Source organism: Mirounga angustirostris, unplaced genomic scaffold, assembly GCF_029215605.1.
Source record: "Mirounga angustirostris isolate CCGP_5_RB_7025 unplaced genomic scaffold, mMirAng1.0.hap1 SCAF_13, whole genome shotgun sequence".
NCBI lineage: Eukaryota > Metazoa > Chordata > Mammalia > Carnivora > Phocidae > Mirounga > Mirounga angustirostris.
Window position 1 is genome coordinate 44,979,419 of NW_026991721.1, and position 18,521 is coordinate 44,997,939.

Below are 18,521 nucleotides of genomic sequence, written 5' to 3' on the forward strand. Positions count from 1 at the left end.
GATAATTTCTTTTTATTCTTGAAGACTTGGTCTAGGAGTTGTCTCTTTGAAGCCTCGCTTGACCTCCAGTCCCTCCATTAAGCCCCACCTGCTAAATTATTATAGCATTTATCACGTGGAAGAACATTTAAAAGTTCGTATGATTCTCTTCCCCATTACTTGTGAAAAGTGGCTGAATCTTACTTAGCTTTCATTTCTCAGATCCTAGCCTAGGGGTTCTTAAAACTGAAATGCATGGAATTCAAAAGATGAGCGCAACCAAAATCAATATGGATTCTCTTGATTACCTTCATTCCACCCATACCTCCACACACTGAACAACTGGCTCTTTTGTCTTTACCTTTCAACCTAAGTGTTACCTTCATATTTTCCTCTCTCATTTCTCTTTGTCTCACCATTTTCAAGTTGCTGAAATCAGAAACTTAGACTTTTTTGATGCTTCTCTTTCTCTTACCTTCTGTATTCAATCCATTGTTATTCTTGTCAGATCTACTTCCAAGATGTTTCTAGAATTCATTTATCTCCATCTTCACTGATACCATCAAAATCTGTCACTCATCATCTCTTACTTGGACTACAAAAGAGCAGATTTTAACTTGATCCTTCATTTTCATCGCCCCTCCCCTTGCCAAACCCCTGTTCACACATTTGCCCAAGTAATCTGAAAAAAATACGAATCTAATTATCCTATTCCCATCTCTAGCTTAAAACACTTTTTAAAAAATATTTTATTTGTTTATTTGAGAGTGAGAGAGAGGGACAAGCAGATTCCCTGCTGAGCAGGGAGCCTGATGTGGGACTCGATCTCAGGAGCCCAGATCATGACCTGAGCCAAATGCAGATGCTAACTGACTGAGCCACCCAGGCACCCCAACTTAAAACCTTTTAATGGATTTCCATTGCACTAAGGATGCATTTCACACTCCTTGACACAGTGTCAAGTCCTTGAATAGTGTGGCCTTTGCCTATCTCTTTCAGTTCGTGGCATAACAGTTTTTCCCCAATTTACTGGTTCTAGCCACCAAGGTTTTCTTTTTGTTTTAGAAGGCTCCGAGGGCTTCCAGCTTAAGTATCTTTGACATCACTGTTTCATGTACACTGAACATTCTTCTCCACACACTGAACAACTGGCTCCTTTTTGTCTTTACCTTTCCACCTAAGTGTTACCTTTTCAGAGATATCTTTTCTGTTCACAGTTTCCTTCTAGGGAATTTTTTCCCCTCTCTTTCTACTCCTAATGGTTTATCTTTTTCCTTCATAAACCTTATCACAATTTGTAATTTTGTATTATTTGCTGACTTGCTTATTATGTTATAGATTGTAAGCTCTATAATGGCCAGGAATTTGTCTTGTGGACCCAGTACCCAGAACAATGCCTGTGACTTATAATTAACTGAATGTTGGCTTAATGAATGAAATGTATGGATGCATTAATGAATGAATAAAAATGAATGAATGAATAGAGTAGGAGGAATGAGATAGCTTGACTTCACAGGATTATTGAGGGGATGACACAGGAAATGGACACAAAAATGTTTGAAAAGCAAAAGACTTGTACACTTATTAAGCATTTATGTTAAACTTGCTGTACACTGCATTATTTCATTGCTTCATATTTTAATTTGCTTTTGTGCTACAGGTAAAAATTTAGAACTTTTTACAATTAGATTTTCTTGCCACTCTTGCTAAGCAGCAGCCTATTGATATGCCATGGTTAGTTAATTGAAACAGATTTCTTTATGAAAGAAGAATCAAATCTGATAATTTTTGGGGTGGTTTGTATATTTATGTGTGTGTGCACAGTAATGCATACTAGTGAGATGAATAGGACTTAAAGAGAAATGTGATATACTTTTTCTTTCTGTTCATGGAGTACTGCTTTAACTTAATTGAATTGGTTATCTTTAGACAGTGAGTCTGATTTTGAGAACTACTGGGTCTTCATGCCAAGTAATTTTTGATAGCATTACTGTTTCCTCTGGCTTCTCTTTCTTCAGTCAGTTCACTTTTTTTTGGTCTAGTTTTCTTTTACTTTCAAATTTCACATCAGAGACCACTCAGTGTAGTGCTTATATAGAGTAGCTAAGGGCAATTCAATTTTCTCACTCTTCTATAACTATTGTTTGTCCTCCTGTGTTCCATAAACTTTGAAATCTTGAAAATGTCTTACCTGAACAGTGTAATTTTATGCATGGTGTCAGAATTAGGGGGAAAACCCTAATAAAAGTAGAAAGTAACTTCAGTATGCTAAAAATAAGCTCCAATTTATTATGATTGATGAATTCCAGACTCCTGCTACTACTGATTTACACTGTAGCCTAAATTAGACCTCATCTATGGGAAAAACATTAGAATTATGGCAATCCAGACAGTAAGATTTTATAGGACTATGAGTGATTAAAAATATATAGCTTATTAAGGATATATCTCCTATACCTATAAGGTCAATTGCATGAGGTTTTTTGACAAAGGCATAATGAACTACAAAACACTCATGATTTGTTTTAATTATAACATTTCTCTCTGTAGCCCAACAACATACAGAATTTACAATAATGCCACTAAGCCTATTCAGTCATCCAACAGACATATATTAATTACCTGTTATATATAGAGCACTTTTCTAGGAAAGTAGTGTAGTGAAGTGTTTAAAAACACTGACTTTGGAGTCACAGTTCAAATGTCTCTTACCTATGAACTTGGGCGGTAAGTAGCCTAATCTTTATGTAATTTTATTTGCTCACCTATGTGATAAGTTTTATGAAAAAGTTAAGATGGACATAAAATATTTTCTTCACATTGATATAATTAAATTATGTAAAACTCTTAACCTAGATCCTGGTACTTGGTAAGTACTTGATAAATGATAACTTTTTTAAGTCTAATTCCTTTTCTTATTCCTATTTTTAGAATAAATATGATTACTTTATAGAAAGATTATATTTCATAATAAGGTCATAATTATAAAATTTAAATTAAATAATCTTATAGATAAAAAGATGTATTGAGAAGACGCATAAGACATGGTACTTGATAGTGATTTAAGTGATATCACTTAATATTTTGCAAGGTGGCCATTTTACTGTTGGCTCTTTTATTGAACCCAAACCTGCCATTCTATAAAGTGTATCCATTTGTCCTTGTTATATTGTCTACACAAACACAGTTTATTCCCAGTCCATGAAGGCCTGCATAGCATGGCATGGCCATGGAACTACATGTTGTCTACATAGCCAGAGCAAAGGTTGCAAGTTGTACAGATTGCCAAGAAGGGACAGGTAGGAGCCAGATTATAGACAACTTTGTATCATTTACTATAAATGGCAGAAATTAAGAGGAAAATGCATCAAGCTAAATTTGGCAACTTGTGTAATGCTATGGCATCTTTGATTGGGCAGTCTTGGAATCACTGCCCAACTTTAAGCACTGTGCCTATAATTGGTGTGATCTTGGCATCATGGCACATATAGAATAAATGCAGAGAATTTTGCCATGTCCTCCATCTAAATTTATCCCTTTGCATGAAAGTTTGAAAAAACTGTAGGCCTGGGCTACTAAAATTGAACATGTATTTCTGCCTAGAGACATAACATGTATTGTTTGGGAGTACTATGATAGCATAGTTTTTTTTGCTTTTCTCAGAGTAGGAGCAGGGCGAGCGTAGTTCACTCTGTTAACAAATGATAACTCGGCAAGTACTTACAGATACTCCATTGGGTGTCCACTGTGTTACAAATAAATTTATGATCTAATGGGAGGCAAAACACAAACATACAAAAAATAAAGAATAATTATAGGCAATAAATGTAAAGTTATAAAGAAAAAACACTGACAGTTTTTCTGCAGATATTCAGAGAAGGAAAAAACAGTTCCTAGCATCATCAATGCCCTTGAGATAGTATCTAGGAGTTTCTATATTCCTAAGACTAATTTTAGAAGGCCATAACTAAAAAGACTTGCATGGGATGATGGAATGCTTTCTTGAGTTAGGATGACGTTATGGATTGATGGCAGCCCAAATAAGGTGCAAAACAGCCCAAGAGTAAGGCTGAAAATGCCACCATATATTTCTCAGTAAGACAGTGGACAATGCTGTCATCTTCTTCTCTCCCCACTTCAGTCTCTTAAAAATTATTTATGAGCATAATTGCGAAAAAGTAACCAACAGAATCAACAGTCAAAATTTCCTTGGGAGGCATATATGCATAGTGAGTAGTAGATAGCCTTCAAACTCTAGACCAAACTAGCAGTTCACATAGAACACATTATTTCAGCAACTCTAAAGATATTTGCATAGCTCTGAAAGTCTATTTTGGACCTTAAAGATCATATCATTTTCATCAGCTCATGTTGTTTCTCATCAATATATCCCTTGCTCAGTTCAATTCAAAATATTATTGGGTCTAATAGCTATGTGCTAAGCATTGTGTCACTCACTAGAGGCACCATGGTGAACTAGTCCCTACTGTCAAGGAGTTCACATTTTTCCCATCGGGGTGGAATAGTAGATTGTATCTATCTCTTGTTCAAGGGTATTGGAAGAGACATGAATTTACTCTGACAAGGGCACCCACCATAAACCCACTCACCAGTAAACTGTCCTTGGATTAGGTGATAACCTCCTCATCTGTCAAAACCATGCTGATTGGTATCACTTTATATTTACACTCTATGTATCAAGGGAGCTCTGAGAGCCACTCTTAATCCTACTAAGTATTCCCAGCTCATTGGCTCTCAAATTTGAGATGACTATTGCATACCTTCATATTCTTCAAAACTCCACACTCACTCTCAGCTAAAATTGTTGCTTTCTATTTCACTGAGAAAGTAGGAGCAACCAGAAAAGAACATTCATAACTCCTACCTCCACACACTCTGACTTGCCTGCACCTGTACCCACATATTTTGATTTCCCTTCTAGTACCCCACTTGAGGCCACTTTCTACTTCTTTTGTGCTAGATCTCGTATCCTCTTTCTCACCTAAGGACGTTTCTCTGGCCATTCTTTTCTCCCTTTCCCTTCTCGTCCCTCCCCTCCCCTTCCCTTCTCTCTCACTCTCTCCTGACCTCTCATGCATCATCAATTTTCTCCTTCATATAGATGTCCTTTAGATACTTGCTATAAATATTTAATTTTTAAAAAATCCTTTTATTCTGCATGCCCTCCCAGTTGCCCCCCCATTTCTCTTCTTTTTATAGCAAAATCCACAGGAAATATCTATGCTCCAATTCTATATCTTTAATTCTTATCTTCCATTCTTTTTTTTTTAAGAGAGAGAGAGTGTGGGGCGCCTGGGTGGCTCAGTTGGTTAGGCGACTGCCTTCGGCTCAGGTCATGATCCTGGAGTCCTGGGATCGAGTCCCGCATCGGGCTCCCTGCTTGGCAGGGAGTCTGCTTCTCCCTCTGACCCTCCCCCCTCTCATGTGCTCTGTCTCTCATTCTCTCTCTCTCAAATAAATAAATAAAATCTTTAAAAAAAAAGAGAGAGAGAGTGTGTGTGTATGTGGGGGGGGGGGCGGTGCAGAGAGAGAGGGAGAGAGAGAATGCTAAGCAGGCTCCATGCTCAGTGTGGAGCCCAAAACAGTGCTTGATCTCACAACCCTGAGATCATGACGTGAGCCAAAATCAAGAGTTGGACACTTAACTGACTGAGCCACCCAGGTACCCCTCCTGTCTTCCATTCTTATTTGAACCTGTTTTATTCAGGATTTTGTTTCTAATTCATTGCCAAATCACTCTTGACAAGGTCGCCAAATATTTCCATGATGACAAGTCTAATGGATGAATTCTTAATTCTCATCTTAACCTACCCCTGTTAAATACTCCATTCTCTTTGAAAACTTTCTTCATTTGGTTTTGAAGCATTTCTTTCTCTTTCCTGGTTCTACTCCAACAAAAGTTATTGTGGCTCTGTATTTCTTTATATGTGATCATTCTGTAGATGATTTTTCCCAGTCTCTTGGCTTTATATTCAATCTATAAACTGATAAGGCCCAAATTTATGTTTCTAATTCAGAGTGCTTGCTTGATAACCAGATTTATATATTCAATAGCCTACTGAATGTCTCCACTTGCCTATTAGAGGCATTTCAAACATGTCCAAACCTGTGTTCAAACATGTGTACCTATTAGAGGCATTTCAAACATGTCCGAACCTGAACTCTTGTGTTTCCTATCAAACCTATTTTTCTCAATCTTCCCAGTCTTAGTAAATGGAAACTTGGTCTTTCTAATTGCCTAGGCCAAAAATATTGAAGTTGCTCTTGACTTCTGTCTTTCTTTTACCCTGCACGTCAGTAAATCCTGATGGCTTTACCTTAGAAATATGTCTAGAATCTGAGTGTTTCTTACCACTTCCACTGCTTTCACATTGGTCCCAGCCATCATCTTCTGTATTACTGTAATAGCCTTCTAACTTGTCTCCCGGCTTTTGCTCTTGTCCTCAATAACCTATTCTATAAAAGCGCAGGTCAGATTATGTCACTCCTCTGTAACTCCTTTCCTGAACTCTGATCTCACTGAAAGCCAAAGCTAAAATCTTTATGGGTGTTTATATAGCCCAGTTTGTACCCCTTCTACATCTTCTACTACTTTCCCTTTTCCTTCACTCCATTCCAATTACATGGTCCACCTTGAACCTTCCAAGCATGTTCCCACCTTGAAGCCTTTACATTGCTTTTTCCTTGACTGGGATGTTCTTCCTCCAGCTATCCACATGGCTCATTCCCTGGCTGTCTTCTGATCAAATTACACCTTATTAGGCCTTCCTTAGTGACCTTATATGGCACCCCTCTACACACATAAACACACATACTCCCAGCAATTTTTAGCTTGCTTCCTTTTTCTCAATAACATCACTAACAGTAACTTATCTATTTATTAACTCTTTCTCACAATGAAGTACACTCTATGAGGGCAGGGATTTGATTCACCATTTTGCACAGTTTTAACCCTGGTCATAGAACTGTACTTCACTCATACTAGGTGTTCAATAGATGCTTGTTGAATGAGTGAATATATAAAATAAATATAGTAGCACCTGCACTGTAGTTGTAGTGAGGATAAAATAATACACTTTATATTAGCCCACTTAAAAAAAAACCTATAGGATTATAATGTGCTGGCTTTTATTGCTTCTTAAATTCTACATGATTTTAACATGTTGTAAAATAATTCTCATAAACAGTCCAAAGTGGCTTTGTAGAAATCAGAGATGGCATGTTTCGTCATACAAAATGGAGAATATCCCTCTAAATAGAAATAGAAACTGCAGGCCAAGAACTGGTGTACATATATAAGGCAGGAAAAAAAGAACTGTTGGATTTTTTCATTTTTTTAACATATTCCCCACACAGAGATAAAAATAGTGTCAGCTTTGAACTTGAAGGATGACATTATATGTGCAGCAGCACATTTTTCATTTTTATGTATAATTTTTGCCAATTATGATGTTAAATGTATTTTTAACCTATAGATTTGCATTAATATTGAGTGAGGTTTTAACTTTCCATTCAGTGGCGTTTAAATTTTTACTTTTAACTGTGCAACTGATGTCCTTTAAGTTCCAACAGAGAAGGTAGAGGGGAAAAAAACACAAAAAATTAGAAAATAGGCATTTTGAAATTTTACTGCCAAATGGCTCCATTAGTATAGGCTTTTTAAGCAATATTTTGGTCCACATTTATTCCTAGCACCCTGTTAATTCATGTGTCCCAGATGAAATATTACCCGCCTATGAGAAGTCTTCCTTGTCACTCTACCCCAGAGATAGGTCCAGGAGCTCTTTTTCCCAACCCCTAATTCTAAACTACTGCACTGTTTTCATACTATCATTATGATAAACATATTGATTATATTTTTGTAAAGACAAAGTTTCTTATATGTTCATTTATTCAGTCAACAGATTTTGAGTTGCCAAATCTATTCCAAGCATTGTCCTGGGGCTGTGTGTGCAAAGATGTATGAGACATGGTTTTGATAGTTTTACTTCATCATTAGACTGTGAGTGTTTTGAAGTTCAATCACTGAGGTTCTTATCTTTCTTCGCCTAGTGATTAGCACAACAAAATATTTGTAGAATGAATGGATGAGTCTCCTAGTTAGAGCAGGGAGTTCCTGAGGACAGGGTCATATCTGTGTCTGTAGTGCTTAATGCAATGCCTTGTACATAATGAAAGCTCAGCAGATGTTATATAGAAAGTAAATAATGAGCAGTCAAAGGGGCATCCTCCATCTTGGTGTCTGAGACAGGCCAACATTAAAGTAAGTGCCTGAGTACAGAATCTATGAACCTCCTTGGCTCAAATGAGACTTTTAATTAGTGCTTCTCTGGAGACGCTTTTCTGTACATGCATATGTCTAGTAACTAGCAGAGGAATATTCTAGATTGATTAGTTGAGTGTGCTAGGATATGACTAGTAACCAAGAGAGTGCTGAGCCTCAATGAGGAAGGACCACATTCGGAGGCTGATGCTTTAAGACAATTGTTTGGCAGGCCTTGATTACATGCCTATGACACATGAAATCACTCTTAAAATTTGGGATAGGTTCAGTGCTTACCTTCTCAAAACATTTCAGGCATGTCACCTTTAGGTGGGTGAAGAAAGTTTGGAAAGTTAATTGACTATTTCCTGACTGAAGTCTGAAAATTGAGCTCATCAGGAAGTAGTTCCCAGCATCCATTTTCAGATATCAGTAATTTTTTTAAAAAGATTTTCTTTATTTATTTGTCAGAGAGAGAGAGACCAAGCAAGCACAAGTATGGGGAGAGGCAGGCAGAAGGAGAAGCAAGCTTCCTGCTGAGCAAGGAGCCTGATGTGGGACTCGATCCCAGGACCCTGGATCATGACCTGAGCTGAAGGCAGATGCTTAACCGACTGAGCACCTAGGCATCCCCAGATATAAGTAATTCTTAATTAAAACTGTTTTGATCTTGTATGGTACATTTAATCAAGTTTCCTGACTAGTCAGCCCAGACAAACCCATGTTGTCTCTGACCAGAGTTAGGAAAAATACTATGATTCCTTTGTATGTTTAATGGAGTCCCTAAATCTTTGCAAGACTGCTGAGCTCTTTGAGATCCAGGATATACCATATTTATCAGTGTATCTCCAGCTATACTATACGTTCTGACACATGGAAAATAGTCATTGCTAATTTGATGATATATTGACCAACAGGTCAAATATATAAATGAATGAATTTATTTACTTGAAGACTTGAGATCGCCAGAGGAAGGGTACTCTAAATAAAATTACTAAGTAATATGGTAAGGGTCGTTGCTGTTCCTGTATACCCTTTGATATAATATTCATTTCACAACTAATGCATGGATACACCTTCTTTATAATATTAATGCATTACAGCCAATGCCCATTGGCTACAACACCTAATTAGTTTCATTCCCAGAAATTACCACTGTTACCAGTTTGATATGTGTTCTTCCAGACCTTGGCTTTTGCACATTAGCATATGTATAATTATGAGAAAATATATAGTACAGTTGTGTGTGTGTACGTTTAACTTGTTAAAATAATGGCATATTCTATTGGTTTTTTGTTTTGAAATTTGCTTTTTTCACTCAATAATATGTTTTAAGATCTTTCCATGTAGGCATAGTTGGATTTACTACATTATTTCTTTTTTTTTTTTAATTTTTTTATTCTTATGTTAATCCCCTTACATTACAACATTAGTTTTAGATGAAGTGTTCCATGATTCATTGTTTGTGCACAACACCCAGTGCTCCATGCAGAATGTGCCCTCCTAAATACCCACCACCAGGCTAACCCATCCTCCCACCCCCCTCCCCTCTAGAACCCTGTTTGTTTTTCAGAGTCCATCGTCTCTCATGGTTCGTCTACCCCTCCGATTTCCCCCGCTTCATTCTTCCCCTCCCGCTACCTTCTTCTTCTTCTTCTTTTTTTTTTTTTTCTTAACATATATTGCATTATTTGTTTCAGAGGTACAGATCTGAGATTCAACAGTCTTGCACAATTCACAGCGCTTACCAGAGCACATACACTCCCCAGTGTCTATCACCCAGTCCCCCCATCCCTCCCACCCCACCCCCCACTCCAACAACACTCAGTTTGTTTCCTGCGATTAAAAATTCCTCATATCAGTGAGATCATATGATACATGTCTTTCTCTGTTTGACTTATTTCACTCAACATAATACCCTCCAGTTCCATCCACGTCGTTGCAAATGGCAAGATCTCATTCCTTTTGATGGCTGCATAATATTCCATTGTATATATATACCACCTCTTCTTTATCCATTCATCTGTCGATGGACATCTTGGCTCTTTCCACAGTTTGGCTATTGTGGACATTGCTGCTATAAACATCGGGGGGCACGTACCCCTTCGGATCCCTACTTTTGTATCTTTGGGGTAAATACCCAGTAGTGCAATTGCTGGATCATATGGTAGCTCTATTTTCAACTTTTTGAGGAACCTCCATACTGTTTTCCAGAGTGGCTGCACCAGCTTGCATTCCCACCAACAGTGTAGGAGGGTTCCCCTTTCTCCGCATCCCCGCCAACATCTGTCGTTTCCTGACTTGTTAATTTTAGCCATTCTGACTGATGTGAGGTGGTATCTCATTGAGGTTTTGATTTGGATTTCCCTGATGCCGAGCGATATTGAGCACTTTTTCATGTGTCTGTTGGCCATTTGGATGTCTTCTTTGGAAAAATGTCTGTTCATGTCTTCGGCCCATTTCTTAATTGGATTCTTTGTTCTTTGGGTGTTGAGTTTGATGAGTTCTTTATAGATTTTGGATACTAGCCCTTTATCTGATATGTCATTTGCAAATATCTTCTCCCATTCTGTCGGTTGTCTTTTGGTTTTGTTGACTGTTTCCTTTGCTTTGCAAAAGCTTTTTATCTTGATGAAGTCCCAATAGTTCATTTTTGCCCTTGCTTCCCTTGCCTTTGGCGACGTTTCTAGGAAGAAGTTGCTTCGGCTGAGGTCAAAGAGGTTGTTGCCTGTGTTCTCCTTTAGGATTTTGATGGACTCCTGTCTCACATTGAGGTCTTTCAACCATTTGGAGTCTATTTTTGTGTGTGGTGTAAGGAAGTGGTCCAGTTTCATTCTTCTGCATGTGTCTATCCAATTTTCCCAACACCATTTGTTGAAGAGACTGTCTTTGTTCCATTGGACATTCTTTCCTGCTTTGTCGAAGATTAGTTGACCATAGAGTTGAGGATCTATTTCTGGGCTCTCTATTCTGTTCCATTGATCTATGTTTCTGTTTTTGTGCCAGTACCATGCTGTCTTGATGATGACAGCTTTGTAATAGAGCTGGAAGTCCGGAATTGTGATGCCGCCGGCTTTGCTTTTCTTTTTCAATATTCCTCTGGCTATGCGGGGTCTTTTCTGGTTCCATACAAATTTTAGGATTATTTGTTCCATTTCTTTGAAAAAAGTGGATGGTATTTTGATGGGGATTGCATTGAATGTGTAGATTGCTCTAGGAAGCATTGACATCTTCACAATATTTGTTCTTCCAATCCATGAGCATGGAACGTTTTTCCATTTCTTTGTGTCTTCCTCAATTTCTTTCATGAGTATTTTATAGTTTTCTGAGTACAGATCCTTTGTCTCTTTGGTTAGATTTATTCCTAGGTATCTTATGGTTTTGGGTGCAATTGTAAATGGGATCGACTCCTTAATTTCTCTTTCTTCTGTCTTGTTGTTGGTGTATAGGAATGCCACTGACTTCTGTGCATTGATTTTATATCCTGCCACTTTACTGAATTCCTGTATGAGTTCTAGCAGTTTTGGGGTGGAGTCTTTTGGGTTTTCCACATAAAGTATCATATCATCTGCAAAGAGTGAGACTTTGACTTCTTCTTTGCCAATTTGGATGCCTTTGATTTCTTTTTGTTGTCTGATTGCTGTGGCTAGGACTTCCAATACTATGTTGAATAGCAGTGGTGATAGTGGACATCCCTGCCGCGTTCCTGACCTTAGGGGGAAAGCTCTCAGTTTTCCCCATTGAGAATAATATTTTCTGTAGGTTTTTCATAGATGGCTTTTATGATATTGAGGTATGTACCCTCTATCCCTATACTCTGAAGAGTTTTGATCAAGAAAGGATGCTGTACTTTGTCAAAAGCTTTTTCTGCATCTATTGAGAGAATCATATGATTCTTGTTCTTTCCTTTGGTAATGTACTGTATCACATTGATTGATTTGCAGATGTTGAACCAACCTTGCAGCCCAGGGATAAATCCCACTTGGTCATGGTGAATAATCCTTTTAATGTACTGTTGGATCCTATTGGCTAGTATTTTGGTGAGAATTTTTGCATCCATGTTCATCAGGGATATTGGTCTGTAATTCTCTTTTTGATGGGGTCTTTGTCTGGTTTGGGGATCAAGGTAATGTTGGCCTCATAAAATGAGTTTGGAAGTTTTCCTTCCGTTTCTATTTTTTTGGAACAGTTTCAGAAGAATAGGTATTAATTCTTCTTGAAATGTTTGGTAGAATTCCCCTGCGAAGCCATCTGGCCCTGGGCTTTTGTTTTTTGGGAGATTTTTGATGACTGCTTCAATTTCCTTAGTGGTTATAGGTCTGTTCAGGTTTTCTGTTTCATCCTGGTTCAGTTTTGGTAGTTGATACATCTCTAGGAATGCATCCATCTCTTCCAGGTTATCTAATTTGCTGGCATAGAGTTGCTCATAATATGTTCTTATGACTGTTTGTATTTCTTTGGTGTTGGTTGTGATCTCTCCCCTTTCATTCATGATTTTGTTGATTTGGGTCATTTCTCTTCTCTTTTTGATAAGTCTGGCCAGGGGTTTATCAATCTTGTTAATTCTTTCAAAGAACCAGCTCCTAGTTTCGTTGATCTGTTCTACTCTTCTTTTGGTTTCTATTTCATTGATTTCTGCTCTGATCTTTATGATTTCTCTTCTCCTGCTGGGTTTAGGCTTTATTTGCTGTTCTTTCTCCAGCTCTTTTAGGTGTAGGGTTAGGTTGTGTACTTGAGACCTTTCTTGTTTCTTGAGAAAGGCTTGTATTGCTATATACTTTCCTCTTAGGACTGCCTTTGCTGCATCCCAAAGATTTTGAACAGTTGTGTTTTCATTTTCATTGGTTTCCATGTATTTTTTTAATTCTTCTGTAATTTCCTGGTTGATCCATTCATTCTTCAGTAGGATGCTCTTTAGCCTCCATGTATTTGAGTTCTTTCCGACTTTCCTCTTGGGATTGAGTTCTAGTTTCAAAGCATTGTGGTCTGAAAATAGGCAGGGAATGATCCCAATCTTTTGGTACCGGTTGAGACCTGATTTGTGACCTAGGATGTGATCGATTCTGGAGAATGTTCCATGGGCACTAGAGAAGAATGTGTATTCCGTTGCTTTGGGGTGGAATGTTCTGAATATGTCTGTGAAGTCCATTTGGTCCAGTGTGTCATTTAAAGTCTTTATTTCCTTGTTGATCTTTTGCTTAGATGATCTGTCCATTTCAGTGAGGGGGATGTTAAAGTCCCCCACTATTATTGTATTGTTGTCGATATGTTTCTTTGCTTTTGTTATGAATTGCCTTATATAATTGGCTGCTCCCATGTTAGGGGCATAGATATTTACAATTGTTAGATCTTCTTGTTGGATAGATCCTTTAAGTATGATATAGTGTCCTTCCTCATCTCATATTACAGTCTTTGGTTTAAAATCTAATTTGTCTGATATAAGGATTGCCACCCCAGCTTTCTTTTGGTGTCCATTAGCATGGTAAATGGTTTTCCACCCCCTCACTTTCAATCTGGGGGTGTCTTTGGGTCTAAAATGAGTCTCTTGCAGACAGCATATCGATGGATCTTGTTTTTTAATCCAGTCTGTTAGCCTGTGTCTTTTGATTGGGGCATTTAGCCCATTTACATTCAAGGTAACTATTGAAAGATAGGAATTTAGTGCCATTGTATTGCCTGTAAGGTGACTGTTACCGTATATTGTCTGTGTTCCTTTCTGGTCTATGTTGCTTTTAGGGTCTCTCTTTGCTTAGAGGACCCCTTTCAAGATTTCCTGTAGGGCTGGTTTTGTGTTTGCAAATTCCTTTAGTTTTTGTTTGTCCTGGAAGCTTTTTATCTCTCCTTCAATTTTCAATGACAGCCTAGCTGGATAGAGTATTCTTGGCTGCATATTTTTCTCATTTAGTGCTCTGAATATATCCTGCCAGTCCTTTCTGGCCTGCCAGGTCTCTGTGGATACGTCTGTTGCCAATCTAATGTTTCTACCATTGTAGGTTACATATCTCTTCTCCCAAGCTGCTTTCAGGATTTTCTCTTTGTCTATGAGACTCGTAAGTTTTACTATTAGATGTCGGGGTGTTGACCTATTTTTATTGATTTTGAGAGGGGTTCTCTGTGCTTCCTGGATTTTCATGCCTGTTTCTTTCCCCAAATTAGGGAAGTTCTCTGCTATAATTTGCTCCATTATACCTTCTGGCCCTCTCTCTCTTTCTTCTTCTTCTGGGATCCCAATTATTCTAATGTTGTTTCGTCTTATGGTATCGCTTATCTCTCGAATTCTGCCCTCATGATCCAGTAGTTGTTTATCTCTCTGTTTCTCAGCTTCTTTATTTTCCATCATTTCATCTTCTATATTACTGATTCTCTCTTCTGCCTCATTTATTCTAGCAGTTAGCACCCCCATTTTTGATTGCACCTCATTAATAGCCTTTTTGATTTCTACTTGTTTGGATTTTAGCTCTTTTACTTCTCCAGAAGGGGTTTCTCTAATAACTTCCATATTTTTTTCAAGCCCAGCTAGTATCTTTAAAGTGATGATTCTGAACTCTAGATCTGACATCGTACTAATGTCCGTATTGAGTAGGTCCCTGGCAGTCGGTACTGCCTCTTGTTCTTTTTGTTGAGGTGATTTTTTCCGTCTCGTCATTTTGTGCAGAGGAGAATAGATTAATGAGAGAACAAAATGCTAGCAGAGTAACCACGTCCCCAGAAAATATACTCTAAACAATCAGAAAAGACCTGAAGCAGTGGGATAAGAAGGGGAAAGAGAGAAAAAAGAAAAAGAAAAAAAAAGAAAAAGATAAAGATAAAAACAAAAACAAACAAAACAAAACAACAACAACAAAAGAAAAACCAGAATGTGATCAAATATGATCTATATGGTATATAGATCAGTGCCACACACTAGATTTGGGGTGTGTTTTGGTCTTTTAGAAGAAAGTGTCGACCAAAATTTTAAAGAAAGAAGAACTTATATATGTACAAAAATAAGGGTTGATATGATGAAGGGATGGAAAATGACTGTAAAAATGGAAATTATAAATAATTTTATAAAAGGAATTGATAAGAAGTTGTTTGAAAAAAGAAAGAAGAGGATTTAAAAAAAGAAAAAAGATAAAGAAAAAAAAAGGGAGAGGATGTGATCAGGCAGGGAATAGAAAACACCATATACTAGAGATTTAGGGTATATTTTAATCTGTTAGAAGAAACTATCTCAAAATTTTAAAGAGAGAATAACTTATATATATAAGCCAAAAATATGGGTAACTACTATGAAGTGATAGAATATGACTCTAAAAATGAAAAATAAAAGTGTTTTTTTTTTAAAAAAAAGGGATTGATAAGATGTTGTTTGAAAAAGGGAAAAAGAAAAATTCAAAAAGAAATAAAAAGACAAAAAGACAGTTAAAAAAAAATTAACTTTAAAAGACTAAGGAATCATGGTAAAAAAGCCGTGAATTCTATGTGCAGTAGTCCCCTAGCGCTGGAGTTCTGCCGTTCTCATTGATCGGTGAACTTGGTCTTGGCTGGCTGTTCTCGCTGATCTTCTGGGGAGGGGCCTGTTGCCGTGGTTTCCAAATGTCTCTGCTGGAGGCGGAATTGCCCCGCCCTTGCCCCCTCCCGGCTAAGTAATCTGCTCGGGTTTGCTCTCCGGGGCTTTTGTTGCCTGCGAGCTTTCCGTACAGCTTTGGAGGGGGAGAGTGAAAATGGCGGCCTCCCAATCTCCGCCCCGGAGGAGCCGAGAACTCGGGGCCCCGCTCCTCAGTGAGCCCCCAGAGAAAAGCCGTCAGTCACTCCCGTCTCCCCGGTCTGCAGCTGTACTCCGTGCTCAACCGGCCTGTGACCGCGCGTTTCTATCTCTGGCACCCGACCCGGGTGGAGTCTCCAAACCCAGCAGATCCCTGCGGTGCACTCCCGCGCGGCTCCTCCTGGGGGAGGAAGGTGAGTCTCCCCGGATCTGCCGCTTGTTGGGTCCCTGCTGGAGGAGCAGGGGCCCGACTGTGCCGCGGATCACGGTTTATGGCAACCCCGAGCTGAAAATCCGCGCCTGGGCTCCGCCTCTGCAGCCGGCTTCCCCGCTCCGATACCTGGGAGCTCTGTCGCCCTCAGGCACCCCCGGTCTTTCTGTGACCCCGAGGGTCCTGAGACCACACTGTCCCGGAGGATTCCACCCCCCGCTTAGCCACCGGAGTGACGTCCCTCAGCGGAGCAGACTTCTAAAAGTTCCGATTTTGTGCTCCGCGGCTCTATCACTTGCCAGACGCTGCCGACGGAGGCCCCTCCCCCGCCGTCTATCCTCCCGAATATCGCCTCGGATTCACTTCTACGCACGTCCTACCTTCCAGAAAGTGGTCGCTTTTCTGATGAGAGAGTTGTTGCTCTTCTTTTCTTCGATCTCCTGTTGAGTTTGTAGGTGTTCAGAATGGTTTGATCCCTATCCAGCTGAATTCCTGAGAGGAGACGAAATCCAGGTCTCCTACTCCTCCGCCATCTTGCTCCGCCCCCCTGGATTTACTACATTATTTCTGACTGCATATATGTTATTCCAAGTAGCACATCATACCACATTTTACCCACTTCCTATTTAAAGATATAGATTGCTTTTAAGTTTTCAAAGATTTAAGTAAGGAATGATGCAGGCAACCCCTTTGGGTCCCCTCCCTCCTTGGGAGCTTTGTTCCATCACTTTGCTATAACTCAGTAAACTTTGCTTTGCTGCCCCCTCCCCAAAGGAATGATGCAACGAACATTTTTAGACACACATCCTTATGTATGTTGATTAGTCTTTTTATACCTAGTCTTTTATACCTGTCATTCCCTTTCTAGTTCTAATTTAAGAAAACAGTAGGAAGGAGGGCATGGCGACCTCAATTAGGTTCATTTAGGCTTAATCTAATCTCAATTAAGTCTTCCTTTCAGAGAACATTTCACTCTAGGTTTATTTTTTCCTTCATTTACCAATCAAATTCAAATTAAGCACATACTATATGTCAAGCATATATTGGGCCTGGGGATATACTAAGGAACAATCATGGTTTCTTGTTTATGAAGCTTAGTTACAGGGAAACATCTGCCAGTGGCTCAAACCCCAATATTCCTGATAGCATTTCTCATTGTAGTATTGCTAACTTTTGTAAACTTGATTTTTTTTTTTTTACTTTTTTCCAAGAGAGGTCTCAATGCCCAATATTCTTTTACCATTAGTAGAATTGCCCTTCTTTTGTTTGTGGCCCAAGTTTGTTCAGATATATGTATGTAGAGATGAATCCTTTTTTTTTTTTTTTTAAGATTTTATTTATTTGAAAGAGAGAGGGAAAGGGAGAGAGAATCTGAAGCAGACTCCACACTGAGCACAGAGGCTGGTGTGGGGCTTGATGCCACAACCATGAGATCATGACCTGAGCCAAAAGGAAGAGTCGGACGCTTAACCAACTGAGCCCCCCAGGCATCCCTGTAGAGGTGAATCCTTTGTTAGAAGCTATATACCCAGCTATTGTGAATCAACAAAATAAAAGGAGTAGTTAATTATGTCTTGATTCTACCCTGTGTCCTTACAAGATCACTTTCCTCCTTGCTAATCATGCATAAGGTAAGTCATTACCTCCTGATTGTAGGCTCCTGCTAATGTACTGGAAGAATGAAATGTGGGCTGTGTAAGGCTTAGTAGTGAAAACATGCTTGAGAATTTGTAGAGAAAAGGCTCAACCCCAAAGGGACTCAAAGATCTTCCTAAAACTTCAGAATATTCTGTGCTAGAAAGATTTAATCTAACATTTAGTTCCACTAATGTTTATTGGGTGCCATCTTGTATAACAGAATATGGCAAGAAGCTACAACTCAAACCAGATTTACAGGTGGTGTTAATGAGAAGCAGAAAGCAGATCCAAACAGATATGAAGACAACAAGAACAGAATATCCACTATCACCATTTATTACCAGGAACTCTGATAAAGAGTTTTATCGCATTTATCTCTATAATCTTTACAGTAACCTTGTAAGGTGGATATTGATATTTCAATTTTACAGATGAGAAAAATGACCTTGAGAAAGGTTAAGAACTTGTTAAAGGATATATAGCTACTAAATGGCTAAGAGGGGCTTTTAACGCAGGTTTCTGTGGTTCCGTTGCCAGGCTTCTTCCTCTGGGTTGTTGCCAAACTGAAAATCCACTATTGGTGCCACTACCAGAGAGAAGACTGGGGGCTCCTTGAAGTCACCTGGCAGACAATTTCTTGTTTTCATAGTACAGGGTCTTCC

General features: G+C 38.8%; 1 pseudogene; it reads left to right on the plus strand.

Annotated features, from left to right (window-relative positions):
- Window positions 1–18,521, plus strand: part of LOC123856524 (transforming protein RhoA-like) — a 129,161-nt pseudogene that overhangs the window by 14,430 nt on the left and 96,210 nt on the right.